Genomic DNA, 8317 nt, shown 5'->3' with positions numbered 1-8317 from the left:
AAGGGGAAAGGCAATTCCCCAGACTGACTCAACGGCCCATAGGAGCAAGGGAAAGAGCGGCGGAGGGGGTGGGGGTGGCTCCCGGTCCTCCTTGTGGGCCCATAGGAATCGCCATGGACACTTCTGCAGGCACCTTTTTTATACACCTTTCGGGTAAGTGGGTGTTTGCTTACTGACACATTCAGTAGGTCATTTACATCTCATTGCTTTCCCCCTCGCACACCAGCTTAGTTAACATATCAGGCTAAGTCCTAGCATTTCCTCTGGGAAAGTTTCAGTCCATCAACATATCTTTTGGGAAATGCTAAGTCCAGGTCCAGGTTGATTACCAAAGTCCAGGTGTACATGATCTGACACTCACTAATTGAAATAAAGAACAATTTACAAGGAAACAACAGTAGAGTGAATGAAGCCAAGAATCAAATCAATGATTTGGAACATAAGGAAGCAAAAAACAAGTCATCAGAACAACAAGAAGAAAGAATCCAAAAATACAAGGATAGTGTAAGAAGCCAACAGGACAACTTTAAGCATTTCAATATTTGTATCATAGGGGTGCCAGAAGGAGAAGAGCAAGAAATTGGAAATTGTGAAAAAATGAAAGAAAACTTCCATAATTTGGTGAAGAAAATAGACATGCAAGTCCAGGAAGCACAGAGTCCCAAATAAGATGGATGTAAAGAGGACCTCACCAAGACACATCATAATTAAAATGACAAAGCTTAAAGATAAAGAGAGAATCTTAAAAGAAGCAAGAAAAAAGCAGTTAGTTACCTACAGGAGAGTTCCCATAAGACTATGCTGATTTCTCAAAAGAAACTTTGCAAGCTAAAAGGGACTGGCAAGAAATATTCAAAGTCATGAAAAGCAAGGACCTACAGCCAAGATTGCTCTATGCAGCAAAGATATCATTTAGAATGGAAGGGCAGATAAAGAGCTTCCCAGACAAGAAAAAAACTAGAGGAGTTCACCATCACAAAACCATTAATATATGAAATGTTAAAGGGACTTATATAAGAAAAAGAAGATCAAAACTATGAACAATAAAATGGCAATAAATACATACTTGTCAACAGCTGAATCTAAAAAACAAACTATGCGAACAAGAACTGAGACAGAATCATGGATACAGAGAGTATTTTGATGATTGCCAGAAGGGACGGGTGTGGGGGAATGGGTGAGGAGGCAAGGGGATTAAGAAGTACAAATAGCTACTAACCATGGAGATGTAAAGTACATTATAGTATATGGAGCAGCCAAATAACTTAAATGCATGACCCATGAACATGAACACTGGTGTGGGATTGCCTGAGGGAGTGCGGGGGTGCTGGGTGGAGGAGGGTAAAGTGGGAATAATTGGGACAATTATATTTTATGTTTATAAAATATAAAAATAGTAATAAGTATTTAGGCTAATAAAAAATGTTAAATTTGGAAAAAAATGTTTATTGATACAGTTTCAGAATCCACATGGCAACGATCCTCTGAAAACCTATCTTTTGTTCAACTGGGTATAGTATCAAAGAAGACTATCTGTAATTATCTGAAAATGCTATTTAAGTACTCCTCCCTTTTCCATCTACACAGCCATGTGAAGAATGTTCTTATACTTCAAGCAAAATAACATACTGCAGAAGAGTGAATGCAGAAGCAGATAGGAGAATCCACCTTTCTTCTCTCAAGACAGATATTAAAGAAATTTGTGAAAATACAAATAAATGCAACTACCCTCAGTAAAGAATGTTTTGTTTTGGAAACTATAGTATTTTTTTTATTATAAAAATTGTTGAACTTTTGGACTCCAGCCAAGTTGGAGGCATAGTAGACACACTGCATCTCTCTCGACAACTAAGAAGGAATACAGCTACCTCAAAACTGGAGACAACCAGAAATTCCAGAAAATCAAGCTGCATGGAAGTCCAACAAACAAAGATATAAAGAAGAAATACTCATCCAGACAGGTAGGAGGGGCAGGGCCGGGGCGGAGAGGACTCGGTGTGGTGGCGGCAGGAATGGCGGCAGCAGCAGGCCGGTGGAAAGCACAGTCACAAGGTTTAAAAATTCGGGAGGGATACCTGGGAGCATTCCCAGCTTCTGACCAGACTCCGTAGATCAGGGTCCCAACCACAGGGAAAATCAAGCCTCATTGCTTCTGGCTGTGAAAACCAGTGGGGGTTGGGGCGGAAGAAGAAACTGTCAGCCTCTCAGCAGAGTCCACTTGTTGAAAGGGCCCACACGGCCCTAGAACATCCGCAGACACACCCACTCTGGGAACAACGGCCAGGGCAACAGCTAGAGAGGCTCCAGTCACATACGAAAGTGGGAGAAGTGCTTGGAAAAGGGGCAAGTGATGAACAAGCAGCATTGTTCCCTCTCAAACCCCTCTCCCACACAGAACAGCACAATGTGGTGAAACGGGTTATCCTGTACTGACAAATACAACGTAACAGGTATGACAGCTCTACCTAAGACGCAGAAGAAAACAAAGGTGCCTACCAAGTTGAGGAGACAGAGAAGTATGGCCAATAGGCAACAGATCAAGGTTCCAGTGAGAGAACTAAGTGAGGAGGAGACAGCCAACGTAACAGATGCAGAATTCAAAACACTGGTTATAAGGATGCTCACAGACTTGACAGTTATGCTTGAGTACAGCAAACGCACAGGAAAGAAGTGAAGACCATGCTAAGTGAAACAAAGGAAAATCCACATGAAACCAATGGTGAAAGGAAGGAAACCAGGGTTCAAGTCAATGATTTGGAACATAAGGAAGAAATAAAGTCAACCAGTACAGAATGAAGAAACAAGAATTTAAAAAAATGAGGAGAGGCTTAGGAAATTCTGAGACAACTTTAAAAGTGCCAACATCTGAATCATGGGGGTGCCAGAAGAAGGGGAACAGCAAGAAATTCAAAACTTATGTGAAAAAATGATGAAGAAAAGCTTCCTAAATCTGGAGAGGAAGGTGGACATGCAAGTCCGAGAAGCACAGAGAGTCCCAAACAAGCTAGACCCAAAGAAGACCACACCAAGGCACATCAAAATTAAAAGGCCAAGGGTTGAGAATGAAGAAAGAATCTTAAAAGCAGCAAGAGAAAAGCAGAGAGTTACCTACAAAGGGCTTCCTATAAGACAAACAGCTGATTTCTCAAAAGAAACTTTGCAGGCAGGAAGGGACTAGCAACAAAAATTCAAAGTGATGAAAGGCAGAAACCTACAACCAGGATTACGCTATCCAGCAAAGCCATCGTTTGGAATGGAAGGGCAGATGAAGTGCTTCCTAGACACGGTAGAGCTAAGGGAGTTCATCATCACCAAGCCATTATTATATGAAATATTAAAGGGACTTATTTAAGAAAAAGATCAAAACTATGAACATTAAAATGACAACAAACTCACAACTATCAACAAGAGAAACTAAAAAATAAAAACCAAAATAAACTAAGCAAACAACCAGAATAGGAACAGAATCATAGGTATGGGGGTCATTTGGATGGTTATCAGCTGGGAGGGAGAAGGGGGAGAAATGGGGAAATGGTGCAGGGATTAAAAAGCATAATTAGTAAGTACAAAATAGACAGGAGGATGTTAAGAATAGTATGAAAAAGGGAGAAGCCAAACAACATAGAAACATGACCCATGGACCTGAACTAGGGGATTGGGACTGCTGGAGGGAAGGGGCGTACTGGGTGGAAGGGTGCAAAGGGAAAAAAATTGGGACAACTCTAACAGTATAATCAATAAAATATAATTTTTTTAAAAGTAACTTTTGTTGCTATTCTCATCCCAACATGAAAAATAATAAATTTAATAGGATTAAAACTTTAATATGAAAAAATTATTATTTATGTTAACATACAATTGGGTTTATTTTTGTCATTGTTAAATAATAATTATTTTTTTAATTTTCTGTTTAAATTTCTGATGTGGTAAACAGAAGTAACCTACTCGAACAAAAGCTTTTCGGGGTCCTCAATTATTTTTAAGAGCATAAAGGAGCCCTTTAACCAAAATATTTGAAAATAATAGGTTTAAACTATTGTTAGAAGATTGGAAATTGTACTTGTTCAGGGCCCAGCATCCAGAGGATTCAGGTTCAGCCTCCCCCAAGTTTTAGTGATAAGATTTACCCTATTGACGAGCAGAAGCCAGTCGGGACCTTTCTGCTTGGGCTGTAAATAGTCAGTCAAGGAGAGGTTGATAAAATAATTTGTTTCAGGGTTGATATTTAGCTGGTAGACACTGGTCCCACCATATCAGTTCTTAAAATACTAAAATAATTTCTTACTATTTGGTAAAAAGCCACTTCAGAGGTAACCTCCCACGACCACCACCTATTATCCCAGCCCCTTCCCCAGTACTCTAACCTCCCTCAGGAACCAGCAACTATATAGTTACTATCTGTCACAGTAGGGCGTCTCTAGCACCTGTTCTAGCATCATAGCCAGGATGTGTTCTGACTGGACACTGACAAATGCTGTATCAGTTGTACAAATTTTTGATAGCAACCTCCCTTGGCTCACTCCCTCAAAGATGTGAAAAGTTGGATGTGAGACATGTTACTTGGGGACATCATTCAGAGGGATGAACACTGGCTGGAAACACCACGATACCCAAGTCACTGTGAGGTGGACTGACATTATCAGCAAAGAAGGATTGTCTCTGATGAATGAGTTCTACACCAGATCAATGAGAGCTGCAAGAGGAGGCTGCTGGGACTCCCAGCTTCTCTGTGACATGGGAATTAGCAGCAACCATACCCAAGCCAGGATCTAGAAAGGAGCTCCTTGTAACCCAGCCTAGTCTTCGTACAGGAGCTCTAGTCACAGTCAAGTAGCGGAAATACTCCAAAGTGGGAAAAGCTGAGAATGGTGCTTAAAATCTAATGTCCTCACTAGTTCCGTTTCAGAAGTTATATCCTAGTGGAGGAAGGCCAGTGTGCAACATAAAAGCCAACCTGTAACAAGGAATTTTGTTACAGGCAAATTTTTCCCCTTGGCTTTCCCTGGTAGGTACTCAAAATGAAAGAGGAAGGAAAAGTCCATGGATGGTGAAGGCAAGGTGAAGCCACACCCCAACTTTAGCCCCCAACACTCCCATTTCAAAGACCTCTTCATGATCCTAAAGATTAACAGAGACTCCAAATGCAGAAATCTGAGGTGAAAGAGAGGGAGAGAAGGACAAAGAAAGGTTTTCCTCTAATTTACTAAGAGTGGCAAATCTCCACTAATTGATTATAGGCTAGGCATTTTACAAATCTATATTTTCTTTCGCAAATTCCACATCTTTATACAAATAGGTCCTAATGCCTTGAAACTCCTAATTCATTTCTCCAACCTTTTGTAGTTGAAATCCAACCACCTTTCTTTCAGTGGTCTGAGATCAGATACCCCCTTCTCCATGAAAACCTACTCACACATCTCTTCAGCTAGAAGTGAGTCCACCCACTGCTGACCTTCCATCACACATTCTTGTTGGTCCCTTTCTTATGGCACTTAACACATTCCACCTGGGGGCTGGATTACTTCTGCCCATAGTGGACTACGAACTTGTGGGCAGGTACTACATCTCCCCATTTGCATTCCTCTGGGCACCTAGCATAGAATCTGGCACTGTTAACCAAGTCAATGGATGTATAAATTGGGGGGGAGAGAAGGAAAGGAGGAAAGGAGGGAGAGAGGGAGGGAGGGAGGGAGGGAGGAAGGGAGGAAGGGAAGAAGGAAGGAAGGAACTTATCCCTTGATTTTTGCCAGGTGAGTCAATTCTTACCTCTGCCTACTGGTTATGAATTCTCTCCCCAGATCAGATTGAGCCTAGGCTCAGTAATATCCCTTTTTCTTTATATTTCAGCATCCTGACCAACCCCATCTTCTTCCCCCCAAATCTGGTGGATGCCATGAAGCAAGAAGAGATTCATCTGGGTCAGCTCCGGGCTCTGGAGAAATTTAATTGTTTTCTTTATTCAAAGAAAATACTTCAAACACCCTATGCACTCAGGTAAACAGATTGCACTCCTGATCTCAAAGCCCAGCTCCAGGATGTATTGAGAGTGACTTGTGATTTGTACTTTTCCACTCTCCCTTTTGATGAGAACAGATGTTATTTGTCTCTAACTCCCAGATGCCTGGAACTAGAAAAACTCCCAGTGCCCACTTAATTACCACCCAACAAGCAGTACTCGTTAGAACTCTTTACCTATAAGGCCTGTCTCTGCTCAGGTCTGAGGAAGTGGGATCAGTTATACCAGTGACCACAGTGACTGCAGTCAAAACTGGCAGGATACTCTAAGCCTTGATTTGGGGAGGACTGCATGCTTGGATTCACCTTCCCAACTGATGGGAGAATACGAAATTATGTTGAAGCCCTGAAAAAAGGGATGAAGTGTTTGAACCTTGATGTTTAGCTGTGAGCCCCTCTCCTGAAAGCCCCTCTCCTGATAGACCCCAGAAGAGTGGAGGGAGAGGCTCTGAGGAAGACAAGTCTATTTGCACTTGAGTCTCCTGCTATGGAGCAGTGCAAAAGTGTGGGACGAGGTGGTAAATCCAGCATTTTTTTTCCCAGCAGAGATGCACATTTACAAATCAATAGGTCCTTCTTGCTCCTCTGAATAAGCAAGGTCTGGAGCTCTCTAAAAAGAGCAAGCCATGCCCTTTGCCAAAGATAGGGAATACCCACATTCCAAGAGCATCTTAACATTTAGCCACATTGCTGAAAATGACTCCTAAATATGCTCCCAAAGGAAAACATTATACTATGGCTCCCCTTTTGCTGTTCAACAAGCATGGAAAACTGTTAGCTTCATATTCATAGGTGCTTCAACCAAGAGAAGCATTCACCAGTTTTAAAGCCTTAAATAGCTGATTTGTACAAGATTCACAGCTTTTCTGAATGCTAATGACAACCCGAGCTTGGCTAGGGAATGTAACACAGTTTGTCCATCATCCATCACTCTCAGCATAGCCACTGAGTACCACATAAGCTAGGTGCTTCAAAGAGCTGATCTTGAGCCAGCTGCTTACAAAAATCCCCAGCAACTTACTCTCAGATCTACAGCCCAAATAGTCCAGGGCAGGGCACAGGGAGGGCATCTACATTTCAGAGAACCGATGTGACCCAGGAAGGCAAAGGCCACATGGTCACGTGCAGCACCCGCTGTGCCCAGGACCACAGAACTTGATCCAGCCATGAGAGGAAAATGAGAGACTGCAAAGAATCCAGATCTGGGGTTACACATGCTGGCTTCGTGACTTAACCTAGGGCAAAACTCAAATATACAACAGTCAGTAGAGTGTGTTCACATGGCAGAGACTGCTATGTGTTCACTAAAACTCATTTCCTTTTCCTCCTGGGAAACCAGCTAGACTACATTTCTGAGCTTCCCTTGCAGTTAGAGAGCTCCTGCCAGTAAAATATGGTGGAAATTGTGTGTTCCACTTCTAGTCCTGGGCCTTAAAAACCTGCCTGGAAAGTTCTCCATGTTCTTTCTCTTCCTGTCCATCAGCTGCATGCAGAGGGTCCAGCAGAAGGCTTCAAGGCCTGAGCCAATATCCTTGGATGGAAGGAACTGCTGGCTCGCCATAAACTTCTACACTGGTCATTGGGTAAGTGAGGAATACATTTTTACTAGTCACAGTCACTGAGGTTCAGAAGGTAGTACTATGGTTAACCTTCTTTACTCTAAATGTAATAGGTACCAACCAATCAGAAGGACCCCGGCTGTTACGCTGCACCAACGTACCTAGTATATACTAGTGTGATATCAACCCCCAACTTGCTTCTGAAACCTCCATTTCCTCAATGGTGAAACAGGGATGTCTACTCAATGAGGTTGTTATAAGGACTGACTGGGATCATGTATGTAAAGCATCAAGCATGGTACTTGGCCCTTGTTCGACTGAACTGCATGGACCGCACTGAGTTCTTTCTCATCCATGTTTCTCAGGTTCCCCATTTGAAACTGAAAATTATTCCAAATACTCCCTTTCTATTTTATAGGTAAGTGGTGAAGGAGGCCTTAATAGCCTAAATTTTCTCTTCCTCATTTAGATTTTCTCTCTTTTTTTTTTTTAGGGTGTTATTAAAGCTAATTTTAGCTTTATTTTACAATGGCCAGATCTTTTGGAAAGTGTGTATCTGTGTGTTTGTTTGTTTGTTTGTTTAACCCTTTCACTGTTTTCACCTTGTCCTGCACCCTGCCTCCCCTCTGACAGCTGTCAGTCTGTTCTCTATCTGTGAGCTCACATTTTCAATCATAGTCATTCTGTCTACAAGGAAAGCAGTCCCCCAGGTGCATACTGCTTTCATTCTCAAACAATTTTAT

Source organism: Furipterus horrens, unplaced genomic scaffold (assembly GCF_987537825.1).
Source record: "Furipterus horrens unplaced genomic scaffold, mFurHor1.1.pri manual_scaffold_2, whole genome shotgun sequence".
In the NCBI taxonomy this organism is placed as follows: Eukaryota; Metazoa; Chordata; class Mammalia; order Chiroptera; family Furipteridae; genus Furipterus; species Furipterus horrens.
The sequence above is the reverse complement of the archived record's forward strand: the minus strand, read 5'-3'. Positions refer to the sequence as shown.